Below are 14,782 nucleotides of genomic sequence, written 5' to 3' on the forward strand. Positions count from 1 at the left end.
TGTATTAAGTTAACTGTCTTTAAAAGCATGACAGATTCATTAGAGCATACTACATGTAGCTTAACAATCCAGGCCGAGTCCCTGATTTTGAGCCTGGCTCAGAGAGCGTATGAGCAACTTCTCTTCCTCCTGAGGGCAAGTTAATAAAGAACTGAGTGCTGTCCCCCATTGACCAGCCACCAAGCAAGACCCAGCAGCCACTCACAGAGCCACCTGCAAGAAATCAGCATTGTCTCACTCCCTCCAGCACCGGCCTCCTCTCTCCTCCCTCTTGGTCTGCATGTCTTGACATATAGAATCACCTTCTTGAATCTTTGCCTTGTTACTTCTATCATTTCAGCATTCATATGAAAACTTCTTTCACCTCACACACCCCTTCCACCCAACCATAACTTCAGCACACTGAGGGTAGAGTTTGTCAGAAAATACTATACATGGCATTATTTATGCAAATTACACCCTCAGTTCTTGATGTGCCTCTTAAATGATGCACTTCCCCTTCCCATTCCACTCAAAAGCCTGCCAATAATGCCCTGAAGAAAGTCTCGTTTTCAAAACTATTAAAAAAATGCATTTACTATTGCTTTGAATTCATATTAAGTTTCCGAAAGTATCTTGCCACCTTAGTTTGCAATGTGTTTCTAATGCTGCAAATCACTTTCTTCCTCACTACACAACCTGGAACACATGAAAAGAGTCTTCATTTTACCTCCAGAAACTCTGCCTTATTCATTTCACATGAGAAAGGAAAAAGCTTAACCCTGATTAAAGGAAATTGCACAGACAGAGACGGTGAGTAAGCTATGAGCAACTGTCCAAAGATTTTTTTGAACAAAAGAAAACTCACAAAGAAGATAGTTTCCATCTGTTTTTATTAGCTGTAGTATCATGTGTAGGCACTTAGAAACTTCAGTAATCTAAACTATAGAGTTGATGAGATTGTAAGAAGAATGCCAGTAAAAATGAAGCAGCTTTAGCCTATCACAGCATCCACACTGTGCCTATATAATTATGCATGTATATGACAATATATTAATGCCAAAATAGCCACTACATCTATTATCAGTATGGATAAGTAGTGTACTCTTATTCACATACTTGAAGTGCTAGCACATTTCACTTTCCTATTAAATTCAAAACAGCATTTTTTGCTATTACACTAATAACTACATAATTGTAAGGTACATCATATCTACAGTAAATAATCAAGTATCCAAATACATATGTCAAATAAATATATAAGCCACTCAGTCCCACAGAGGAAATATTTTGTCTACAGCTTCAAGAATTATGACCAGATTTATACAAGTGTGAGAAAACACTGTGTTGTAAAATGAATGATATATAGAATGAATTACATGCTACTATGGCTTAGCTTTGTTGCAGCAAGTAAAAAAAACCCATGCATTTTGATAAAATCCTAAGGAAGAATTTTTGACACATTCTCCTCTGTGCACACTAATATTAGACAGTTAAGCACAAGCACAACATTCAGAAAAGTAACTTTCATTGTCAAGAGCAACATAATCTGAAACTCCCATAAAATACTTTCTAAAACAAACATTTTGGCAGTATACATGCTCCTCCCCACCAGCCTTCATCAAAGCATCTGACAACCACGTGCAGGATAAAGTATTCTTTCACATCTAAAAAGAGACCTTTTAGAAGCACCACTTATAAATATGAAGAAAACATGGAAAATACGGCAAAGTACCTGCTTAACAGACAACCAGTCAAAAAGGAGTTTCAAGGCATTTCAGTATACAGCATGAAAATTTACAGTCTTCTCTATAGTACAGCAAGACAAAACAGCTCATAATTTTCATTAGCATTCTATAAGCAGTCATTAACATAACTCCTAAATAATATTTTATACACTATTCTTGAAAAAAAATATTGCTTTGCAAAAGTAATTTCAAAGTCATTACTCTTGACCATGTTTCTCTTTGTAGTTTAGTTGCTGCAGGACTATTTTTTCCAGTCCTTCCGTGCCTCTGTCTAACCACAAACTTTATTGACTCTCTCTGTGGATGGTGCATTTCTTTCTTAAAAGGCCTTTGCATTTCTCAACCAAATATTTATGCTTTCAACAATATCACAATAAGTTTCATGTTAGTTTTTCAATAACAGGATGTAGCATTTATCCATAGACATAAAAACCTTAAGACCACCATACAACATCTTTTGGATGAAGCCCCTGCTACTAAGCAAAATAAACTTTCATAATGCGTATTTTGACATTTTCTGTTAAAGAATAATTAAGTTTTGTGCATGAATGACAGTAGCATACACAAAAGAACATATTTCTCATCACATTCCATGCACAGCTGATGGTTAGTAGACACATTAAATGACAAAAACATTTTTAAAAGATTTGATCAACATAGTGGAAACTGCACACTACGTTTAATTAGTTGATCTCATGAATGAGCAATGGGCCTAATTTTTCCTCTAGTCAATTGATGTTGTAGAATTAAAATATCTTTCTTACCTTCTGAAAAAAGTCTTCCCCACTTTTCCCTTTGCCCTCTGCAGCAGCTGTAAAACAAAAGCAGGATCTGGTTACTAAATATACATAGGAGAAAATTTACAGGTTTACGTATAGAAGTTATCAATGAGTACATGCTACTGTGAAATTATAACTCCAGGTAATTTTTTCTCATGCAATAAACATTTGTCAACAACTGACTAATACCCAGAACAACCTTTTGCAAGTCACTTGCTAAGGATGGAGTCCAAGCAGATGTTTGTATTTGCATACTACAGCTGTAATATACTGATACATATTTTAGTTACAAAGTAAATATGGTCGTGTAAATCTAAAGATTTATCCACACCACATACTTTGCCATGTAATTCTACCAAACATTCAAAGCAGCTGAAAAACAAAAGGCAACCCTATATACTTCCACTATAAATGGTGCCATTGTACAAACCAGAGGCATGAGCACATTTGAACATTTGAGAACGACGTTCAAGAAAGATGACTTGAAGCTAAAAGTGGCACTGAACGTGGCTACTGGTATGGCTTGGCAACTGTGGGCAAAGAAGCACTTGTTAAGCGGGGAAAAACTAAGAGATCTTCACCCTCTTAGCCTAGGAAATCAAAGTCTGAAAGGTAAAAATCGACTTTATGAAGAGAAACACCATCAGAAAACACTCTTCACACCAACCCTATTTGGAGAAGGGACAACGAAGAACGCCACCCTCCTCCCCACATCCAACACACACCTCTTGCGGTGCCAACTGACCCAGTGCAAGGGGCTAAGCATAGTGTGAGTCCCTCAGCTTCAGAGAGGATAAGCAGGGAGAACAGGCATCGCCAGAGGAACACGTGCCAGCACACTGAAATGCTCCCTGTACTCTAGGGCTGTACTGGTCACACTGGGACATTCGTATTTACATAAAAGGAAATGCTGACAAAAGGAAGAGTGAATAACAACTAAACACACGTAGGCTGTAAACAAAGTATAGAGCCTTCAGAGTACTTTTCAAAAACAGTGTGGACAACACCCAATGGCAGAACAAAACATCATTGTAGAACACAGCTTGGAAGCTTACAAGAAGCGATCATATAATTCAGTGATTTCAAGAGCAAGATCTGGATTAGGGCCTGGATTATCTCCCACATGTATTTAAACCCATAACTGTATATTTATTTAATGTAACTGATTGCACTTAAAATGATACAACTGCATATAGCTTATGTTGTCGCTTATCTCTGTTGCAACCTTAGACCTAGCAACCAATTCAAAACACAGTAGGTCAAGTTAGTTATGAAGAGGATAATTTCCTTTTCCCTGGAGAAAGGGATGCCTCCAAATGGAACTCCAAGTGCAAAAAAAGTTTCCTGAATGGTACTGGATTGCTGAAGAAACTCATTGTCATTTTGATTTTTCTGTATTTCTCATGTACAAGACAAGCCTCTAGCTCACCCCATCACCCTGGCTTCAAAACTCTGTTTCAGGTACTTATTTCTCCCCACTCTTCCCGATTACACAAGCAATCCCAAACTCTTAAGTTAACATTAATTCAGCTAATACAATGTAAGAACAAATGCAACCGAGCAGATACAGGCTAGGGGCATGAGATGACTTTTTCTACCCCAGAGGAAGCAATGCCACTACCTTTGAAATAGGCTTTTCAAAATATCAATAGCAATGCTTAAATACCATGGAGAAAGTGTACACTACCACGTTTTATCTAATACAGTTCAAGAAGTTCATGTTATTTAACCCAAGTGTAGTCAGAGCAGAGGCAGTGAATGAAGCCTGGCAAGCAGTTTTCAATTGCTGCAGAGCAATTCCAGACTGCACAACTCCACAAGTCTGAGAAGAAAACAAAGCTCTCCTCACCCTCAAAACCCACAACTGCAACTAAGAGAAGAGTAAACTGGTGGAAGTTTCACCAGAACAAGGTTTTCTGGAAGCACAGAAAACAATTGGGGAAGATTTCCATTTTTCAGATTTACAAGCTACAGATACCAGCAGAAAAAAACAACTTTCTTTTGACAGCAGCCACTTCACAGATGCATGTTGTTTTACAAGTTTTCCATTAACTCAGGAATAGCTATGAAACACTTTTGGGAAATGAGTACCACCACACTATTTCAAGTGAAACATGGGACCAATGTGCTTTTAATCAGAGGGTACAGGAGATAAATTGGACATGAGAACATGACAGATTGAGGCTGCAGTTGCAGTTTTGAGAATAGACAGATTTTGTTCCAGCTGCAAATACATGATTTCTAAACTGAATATGAACAAGAGGTGGCTTAGATAATAGCAGTGATGCTCTGCAGGCATTTAAACAGAATGCTGACAAAGCAAATTCCAAGCTTTTTATTGTAGGTTTATTTTTAAGCTGAATCATTCTGGTGACCTGATTTACAGCTTGGCCCCACCAACAACTGTATGGCACAACAGATGGACTCCAACAAGCACAAAGTAAGGAAGAGGGAATGAGAACATCCTAAACTGGGTTAACAGAAAAAACAGTATAGAGAATAGTGAAGTTGGAGCAAATGGCACTTTAAAAACATCTTTAGTTAATAATCAGTGGTTTTAGTTGTTACACCATACTATAAAGATATGGTGTTTCATCATAGCTTTTCAGCACGTAAGATATGTTTTATGATAATCCATTTGTCAGGTCTCACGATATCTATGAAAAGGCAGGGACGACTGTATGGTGTTTTTTGGAAAAGACACTGAAATTTAAGGTCTCTACATCTAAAAACATATTGCAATATATTAGTATTTTGTCACTTCATGTCCATGATGCAGCACTATTTAATCCATGAAGAGGTATGCCTCTGATCATTTTTCATATAAAATAGTTTTTGTATATTAAGGTGATCTAGTCATTACCATCTCCATCATGCGCTGAATTAAAAAAAAAAGATGCTCAGAATTGTGGCTTAAAGTACTGAGTTACACTTGGGATGGTATCTTTCACTATAAAAGAAAAAAATGCCTAAAACTTTGAAGACAAACTATGCGAAGCCACATATTACGTTTCCTTTTAAGTTAGCTATTCTCCAGCTGTTTCCTCCTTTTGCCCTACCTCCTCTTGATATAACTCTTTGTACCAGTTATTTTGGTTTACTCTTTTATTTTACCTAGCTTCCTAAAATTTGCTTCCTTATTTCTATGAGAAGAAATTACAGTTAAGAAAAATTAGATTTCATCAGTAGTTTATGAATTTTGGGATGCTACCCACAATTACATACATTTTAATCTATGATTACCTCCAAACTAAGTACTTATATTTAAGGAAGTTTCCAACATGTGTGCAAAACATTTACTATTCGCGTGAAATTATCTTGAAGCCTTTCTTCCTCTCCAAAGCAGGCAAAGACGGTTCTAGCCCTTCTGAAAACAGTAAGGGTAGCCAAACACAAAGGGAAATTTATCCATTTCTTTCATAATTGAAAGGCTAAGACGATTTTGTTCAAACAAGACAAAACCAGCATCTTTTGCAGGGAAATGAGCAAGAGAAGCATTCCAGAGTTATGAAATTTATGCACAAGTCATTAAAAGTGGAAACCATTTACAGTGTTCACTACAATGAGGTGCAATTTAGTAAGTCATTGAGGTTTACCTCAAATCAGATAAACCAAGATAAAAACAAGCGTTAATTTGTGTTTAGGAAAAAAGTCTGCTAGATCATTGCAGCTTAAGCGCACCTTCTTTCTAAACAGATCTTGAGAGTATTAACCCCAACTCTCAAAATAAACCTCATCTGTGAAACACCACATTGAGAAGCTCTCAAAATTTACATCTGACAGATCTACCCTGGCAGATTATTTTAGTAATCTTACTAATATCAATTAAAATTTTAATATGAAACCAAGCTTTCTTCAAAAAGCAGTAGTTTTCCAAGTTCTCAACCACCCAAGAGAACAAGCCTTTTGTGGGAGGCAGAGGGGGCCGGCAGTGCCATACCTGTGCTGCATGGAAGGCACAATGTAGCCCATCTGATCATTAAATTTGAAATAAGCTTTGAGATTTTAATAGACAAAGTTTTGCATTTTCTGACTTTACAGACAGAATTAGTGATTTCAAAACACCATACCAGTAACAAACAACATTAAGAAGTGACACCAATGCCTACGCTTATCAAGTTACCATCACTAATCCCAATTTAGGAAACATTATGTCAACAAGTCCAGTTCAGTTATTTAATGGTTTGCTAAATTCCACTTCAAATAGTGATAAAAAACACTTTTAGAGCTTTCTTCCTACAGATGCAGGTCACTAGAGCCCCCCTATCCTCAGCTGCTGTGAGAATGTTTTTAAAAGACAAGTCCAAGTAGTTACTTGTGGAAGACAGACAGACTTTTGTTTTATAAGAACGCTTTCAGCCACCAAAAGAAAAAGCCTTAGCCGCTCACTTCCACCTTGTGCTGCTCTCCTTTGTTCAATGGCAACACTTTCCGTGAAGCCACGGCGGGGACCAGGTCTAGCTTTATACTTGGTAGAAAAAGTAGCATTTACTGGAATAGCCCCCCGGTCTTACTTAGCTGGGAAGGACAGAGGGAAGGATATCTTTGGGGCTCACTTAGCTGGCAGCTCTGGCACACGCCAGCTGAAGGTGTGTGCGCAACCACAGCTTCAAGAAGCAGTAGCAGACAAAATTATCTTTTTGTAAGTCTTCTCCAGAACCACAGGCTCCTCCACCAGCAGGACCAGGCACCACAAATATGACCCGAGTAGGAGAAAAACAGTTAACTTTCCAACAGCGCATTTTACAGCAAAAGTGCTAAAAGTCAATGAAAGTACTCCTTGAACGCAACTAAACGTGTACAATGACAACTGCTTAACAGTGTCTCTAATGAGAAATAGGAAAGCATCAGTGCTTTGACAAGGTTTCCAGATGAGCTCTGGAAAGCCATGCCTGGTTACTCGCCTTAGGAGACCACTCCACCCTTCTGCCAATGGTGCCTGTCCCCAAAGCAGATTTGAGAGAAGCCACAAACCAAATGGTAATTAATACAGTGTACTGACTTCTGACTGACAAAGTGATTCATTTCTGCCAACCTCTGCTACTCAGGAAATACTATTTTCTTAGAAACAGTATTTATTTTATGGTATTGAATAATCACTTAACTGACCTTCACAAAAACTAGGATTATTTTTACACAAAATGGTAACAACTGGTTTCAGAAATACAGACGAAAGGCTATGTAAATGTGCATAATAAGCATTTTATATTTTAAGCTGTACTCTGTTTATTATAGTTTCTTCCATACCGTGAAGTATTTTATATTAGGTTTTTGCTTTTCAAGATATATTGGGTTGCCGAGGTTCCATCCAATACAAATATAAAACAGTTGAAACAGGTGTTAACTATTATGGTACCCATGAAGTACGCCAGTTGTCTACTTAATCACCAAATCATAAAAAAGCCCAATTGTAATTTCTTCTAAGTTCACATGGAAAAATGAATTTGAACTTTTACTTCAAATGTTATTTTAATTATGAAAAAAATTGTTACAATACAGGCCATATTTTACAGGAGCTCAACCCAAGATACACTGATTAAGTCAAGGCTCGTTTAAAAGAATTATTGCAACTTGTGTTGATCTCACACATCAGCTTTGTATCTCATTTTCTAAACCCTTGAAATTGTTATTGAAAACAATGTAATATATGTTTGTGAATTTACCTTTACGTTGGTTAGTATCAAAACTTCTTTCTCTATCTGCATTGAAAGACTACATTTATAAGAGAATATAAAAGCATATTCTGCTCTTCAGGTTTCAGCTATGATGAAACAAAATCATTCCTTGCATCAAAACACTCTTTAACAGGACAGATAACTAGATATTATTTTAATTTTAGCAAGACAAATCAACTTAGCAGGATTTCAAGAAACTGTAGATTACTTACCTGAAGGTAAGTAATCAATTATCCTTTACCTTTCCTATCCACTACATGAGAACAAATTCATAACACTTATGTTGAGATTGTCCTCATGTTAATTAGATTTTATTTTTTCTGAAACTGTCATAGAAACACGCTAGCTACGTATCCGAGTTGTTTATTATTTATTATTTTTTAAATGAAATGGACAGTTATCCATATTGAAAGCCTGAGCTATTTCTCAGAAGTTACCAAGCTGGTCATCATACACAAAAACATCCCAATCAAAAACTTTTTTCATTGAACCAGAAACCACCTGACAAAAAGATTATGTTTTCCTGTGCACAAAGTCAGACACTAACCCATACATACTCTGAAAGCTTGCTTATATCAAGCCAAGATAAAGAATTCCACCCCAATGGCCACAGAGGTAAGGCAAATTGCTGAAAATATGCCTGTAGGAACAAAAAGATAGAGCACACATTGTTAAAGAAGAAATCTGACCTTAAATTGAATTTGTTGAAATCCAAACAAAACAATTATCCATTCTTCTTGTAATTACAAAGCTAGTCTCACTTCCAGTTTTCAGCTTAGAAGTAAGAAGTTAAACAGAGAAACAACTCAGCTAAAATGAAAAGATCTGGCAAGAAAAGTAACAAGACCTAAACAAACAAGAAATCTGCATAACAAACAATCTTGAATACTATTTTTCAATTGGCTTTTCAATAACATTATGTATTATTCTCACTTCATTATTTATTATAATAAATTTCATGAAGTAATCTGTAACACATATTAACCTCACTATTTCAAGGTCTCAAGTGGCTCCATAAATATGACCAAGTTTTCCAGAGTCAATGAATGAAAATCAGGCATTTAAACTTTCTCAATTTATATATAAAGCAACATTTAGGTTTTGAGGATGCTCACCATAGACAGGTCAGAGTAAAGCCACAAAGTCAACTGGAGGTATCAAAAGGGGGGGTGAGCAAAGGGAGACAAAACCCGAAATACTTAAGAAGTTACTGGCACACTCAACAACCAAGAAAACTAGCAAAAATATACCTGTCCATATACCATGCTGACAAATTTGTCAAGTCAGAACCTACATGATATCCGGAGTATTACAAAAATTACCCAATGTCTACATATTCTGTGACAAAAGGACTCTTGGACTGAAGGTGAAAATAAGAGTGTCACCTTTTATTAAGAAGTTAGAGAAAAAAAATGTAAAACAATGCAGACAAAGATATCCATGATACAAACTTAAAATGTTTATATGGGAGCATTCTTCCTCTGGTAGAGCAGCCAAAGAAGAATTGGAAGAATTTCAGCATGCTCAGTAAATGACAATAAATAGACTGTTAAATATCTGGACATTTTTGGGTGGGTTCCACTGTATCTCCTTCTGTTAGAAGGAACTTGATACGCAAGCTACTAAGCTATCCATAAAGAGGCCAGATGTGCTATAACTTCTGACAGACATAACTAATTCTGGGAAAAAAGCAGACTGAGTATAGGATACTTTTACCCTGCTGTTGAAATACAGCGTCTATGAGCCCCCGGAAGTCCAGCATCTATGGCCTCTTTTCGGACTACTTGCTAGCTAGATGAGGCTTCTTGGATCAAGGCTTATGTCATCTGAATGTGCATGTAAACACAGACAGGTAAGACGTTCATATTTTTCATTCTCCCCTTAGGCCCACATTTACTATCAGATACAGAATTATGAATACTATATAGGCATATTCACTTATTAGAATATTTACTTTTCAGTAACCTTTTTTTCCCCCTGCATACTATATTAAAATTAAGATTGTTGGCAAATAACTAAAACCATTCTACAACCAAAATTCATAAAGTTTCATCCATCCATCAATTGTAATGAATAAAGAGAAAAACAATGCAGAGAAAAAACGGAAAGCTTAAAATAAACTATGCTTACTTCTACTACCTCTGCATACATTGCCAAGAAAGAATGCAAGGAAAAAAACCCAAACATATACACTCTAAAGACCAAAAAGACATTGATTTTGAACAAATATTCCTAGAGATTTGCTTCTAGTTTCTGTAAGGACTCCGTGGATTTGGTGACTAATAGCATCAGGGGAGCAAAGAAAAAAAAAAAAAAGAAAAAGAGAATTGAGTTACAGTGAAGGCTACTTGCCTTGTCAATTTCCCTCCCTCATCAGTATTTTTAGAGTTGCGTAACTATAAAAGCCTATCCAGAACCAATAATCTGATACATAACAACCATAAATTTTAGATATATAACAACAGATTTTTCTAATTTTGCAAAACAAATTTATGTCTAGGGAAAAAGCTGTCTGCCAAGTCTCTGCACAGAGAAAGTTTGTTTATTTATTTATTTTTATAGCCAAGTCACAGCTTGAAAGCAGGCTGTGAAGTTGGGGTTGCTTTGGGAGCCCCTTATTCCTTGTTAGAAATCTCTCCTTTGAATGGCACACATGGGTCTTGCTCATCCGCACAACTATAGAACGCTTCCTTATGTGTCGTGGAGCACAGCATAGCACATGGCACAAGATTTACGATTTTAAATGAAGATAATGAAGTGAATGCATCGCTTCCTGCCAGCTACTCTTAAGAACAAAGCCAGGAAAACTGACTAGCTGTCAGCACTGTATTACCTGATTAAAACTACTCTATTAGTGTCTCAGATTGACACTTGTTCACTATTAAAGCCCCAAACACCCTGTCATCTCTATCACCTTACTTCTTTTTCCTTGCATATGGAAATCCCAGTAACAAAAAACTTGCCCCTTCGCAGCTTCATTAGGATTGCTGTGGTAGAAGTGCAATCATAGATCAAGAAGAGGCCAAAAAGCAAAAACGATTACTGGCAGTCTATCCCAACACTGTGCAAGTCGCTTCTTACACTCTGTGCTTTAGCATACTGGGTAAAATATTCCTGGAAGTCTCCTACGTCATCCTTCAGATGCATTCAAGGACTTTTGCTGTTTCCTATAGTAGATATGCCAGCTGATGTTTCTGGATGAAGTTTTCAATTTCCTCTTCCTTCAACCAAACTTCTACCAACTTCTTTAGTTCAATGCTAGCATTTCCATAGCCTGTTCTCACCCTTTCTATTTCTCACTGTAAAAATCTAGGTTGAAACCAAAGCCTCTTTTCCCTTAGAATACTCAGTTGCTCAACCATAACCTGATAAACCAAAGACTAGAGTCTCTTTGGAAGTCACCATATAACCTACATTTTTCAAAAAAACCTTCTGAATTCTTGATTTCAACAACTGAGAGATTAAATCAATGGCCCTGTTTCTGGGAGCAGCAGAGGGCTTGCTGGAAATTCCTCAGCTAATAAAAATTCAACTTGTCTAAAAAAAAAGACCACCACCTAAAATTTTCCTTAAAGCATAAAGAGTCTCAAGCTAACGCAAAGATTCCATTTCAAGATTGTAAGCACTTTAATTGTATTGTAAAAGGTTAAAATTATAGGAGAATATCCATGCAAAAAGTGTAGGCAGCTGCCAGGGTGTCGGTAAAGAGATGAGAATTCAAAGGGAGAAAGAATTCAAGACAGGGCATCCTAACTAGAGGGCTGCTGGTCATAAAAGATACTTAATATTTTTCTGAAACAAGCACAATTGGCACATTACTGTAAGTATTCATAAATTAAATTTATAAACGTATAATTTAAATTATTTCTTGTTTTACCACCAGGACTTAAACACTGTTAAAGTTCCAGATATACCATACAAAGTTAGAGAACATACTTGCTGTGGGCAAACTGAGGTTTTCTTTGCTTTGTGAAGAGGTTTCTTTTCAAGGACAGAGATCTAACTTTTGATAATTTTTCACCAAGAGATTCCCAGATTACTATCATCAGATTTTTTAATTATAAGCAACATTTTTCTTCCATTTTAAACAATGGATGAAGACAGCTTTTCGGCATCTAAATATTGTAGTAGCTGAGTTTAACAACCTATTTCTAGTTTCTCTTAAGACAGAAAGAATTTGTATCTGTGCTACTGATAATCACTTTTTAAAAAGTTAAACCATCAAACACTGTCAATTACTATGAGACAGCGTTATTAAGATCCATGGCTATTAGCATGAGTGAAACCTGATTAAAACATTATATTAAGTACATTCATGCACTGTAGCTCACCCCAGTATTCCGCCCCAGTTTTGAGAAAAACGTTTTTTGAGAGTATATGGGATACAGTACTAAAAAGGGAAGAGAATGATTCATTCTAATGTTCATAAAACATTTTTGCTACTTAAATATATAAGAATAAAGCATCCGTGACCTCAGTCTTCCTACACTCCTTGCCCAAGCTGCCCTCCAGAAAGATGCAAAGTGGAGTCACACCCCAAGAAATGTCACCTCTACTGAGATGTGGAGAGGAAAGATGAGGTGGTTTAGCTCTTGTTATTTTATTCAAGGAGTTAGTTAATTGTCTCCTTTCCTTCAAACAGGCCTTTCTGCATTTCAGTTTTTCAGGAAAGTTGGGAACCTGTAGTCAAAATGATAGGCTGGCCAGAAACAATTTTCACATTGTATTAATTTGTTCCAAATCCTTTGTAGGCACACAACTGACAGAGGCAGTGAGTGGCCAGCCATGAAGTCAGCAGGAGTGCTCTCCCACATTCAACACAGTCAGGATAATATCAATTCCCTTGACCCATGATCCAAAGAGAGGTAGTTTTGGAGGAGACAGCTGGCGAAGGTCTGCTCTGGTAGCTGTAGGAAAATCTCACCAATATCCCACAGGACCCACTGCTGTTATAAAATACTTCTCATCACAGCAATGAAAAGCTATTTATGCCAGCAAACGACTTTTCCATTACTACATGCTTACTCCCTGACACAAGGGAAGAGATCAAAACAATGCAGTAGGGTTAAGCCATTCCCGCCACGCTTCCATCTTGCCTACCTCAGTTGACTCCCTTATTGTTATTAGCATATGAGCTGACATGCACTTAACTCATACTGAATTTGGGAACTGTTGTTCACCTAGGAAGATATTTAGTGAGAGGAAAAGATGGAAGACAAGGACCCATCTTTTAGGCTCTAGCATTTTTCCTCTTCCCTGCAGTCTAGCCAGCATAAACACTCCAGAAGGGACAGGACAGCTGACTGAGCTACCCTGTGCTGTCACATCTGGAAATGAGTCAAAACATTCATGTAAGAGTAAGAGAAGCAAGAAAAATGCCAAGCTTTACATCTCCAAAAAGCTCTGCAGTGGGGCTGCCCTCTTGAGTCACTGGATGCTGTAAGGGCTCAAAAAAAGCCCTCGAGTGCCTCAGCAGGCAGAACCTCTCTTGCTGCCAGCGCCCGACAGATCCAACTCTGCCCCCAAGCCAGAGTATCCATTTAACAGAACTTGCTGTTTACAGGTGGAAAGAAAATCATAATATCAGAAGTGCCCCAGGGGCTGACAGAGGATAACTGCCAAATACAAAAGCTCTGCTCTCAGCAGATTGATGGCTGGGGATATTCTTTCTATTTGTTTAGCGTTCAACTTTCTCTCAATGCACAACCACTTTTCTTGTCAGGTATGCGTAGAGATACTGTATGATTCATTACATGGGAGGGAAGAATGTAGCAAGGCTGTAAAAAAATTAGAAACAAAAACCCTACAGATTTGGATAAAAATGTACACTGTATTTTTCTGATGGCCCTGCTTGTTATGAGTCATTCACAGATGTGGAGTTACAGGAGAGAAGCCAAGATTAAGCCAAAGACAAAGCTTTATACAGGAAACCAGTTTAAGTCTGTTGCAATGCAGGTTACATACTGAGCTACAAGGAAAAAAAAGCCTTTTCAAACAGTAACAAGACACCGTGCGTATCTGGAACCATTATGCTGAATGAGATTCTGCAAATACATACGGACAAGGACAAAAAACATCATTTGGAATTAAGAGGTCTCTTCCTTTTCTAAAAGCCAAACCCACACTCTCCAGCTCCCTGGATGCAACTGAAATATTTGGAGAACAAAACGCAAACAGTTCCCTTTTTCTGTCCAAAAAACACTTTTTCATTTCTGTCTCTGTCAGAATAAGAAAAACCAACAGCCTCAGAGTTTTTAAAGGATAAGTGCTATGAATCCTTTTCTAGGCATCTGAGCTCCTCTTTCTGCACATCTACACAGCTGGTAACACCTCATATGAAAAAGACTTTACTCACGAATCCACACATCCAGCTGCTTAGCATCATTTTTTTTCCCCTTAATCTGAGCATTCTGAATGTCTGCCTCTTTCTATTTTGTGTTAATCAGTTTGAAAACAGATGGATCACCTCAGATGTAAATTCTTTCCCAGATACTGTTCACAGATCCTTTTATTCTTTTTGTTTCACATACCCAGTCTCCTTACAAAGTATTTAGTACTCGGGTCAAGCATTCAGTACGTATTGTACTATGTATAATTGGCA

At 37.2% G+C, this 14,782-nt stretch overlaps 1 protein-coding gene across 1 annotated transcript in view; it reads right to left on the reverse strand.

Annotated features, from left to right (window-relative positions):
- The window catches only part of BICC1 (BicC family RNA binding protein 1), a 76,550-nt gene extending 74,016 nt beyond the window's left edge, over positions 1-2,534 (reverse strand). Inside the window, exon 1 of the mRNA XM_009325845.1 lies at positions 2,492-2,534. The gene's annotated coding sequence lies outside the window, so the exon portion shown is untranslated. The remainder of the gene's footprint in view (positions 1-2,491) is intronic.
- Between the last annotated feature and the right edge of the window lie 12,248 nt (positions 2,535-14,782).

The sequence above is a fragment of the Pygoscelis adeliae genome, unplaced genomic scaffold, assembly GCF_000699105.1.
Source record: "Pygoscelis adeliae isolate BGI_AS28 unplaced genomic scaffold, ASM69910v1 Scaffold4, whole genome shotgun sequence".
Classification (NCBI taxonomy): Eukaryota; Metazoa; Chordata; class Aves; order Sphenisciformes; family Spheniscidae; genus Pygoscelis; species Pygoscelis adeliae.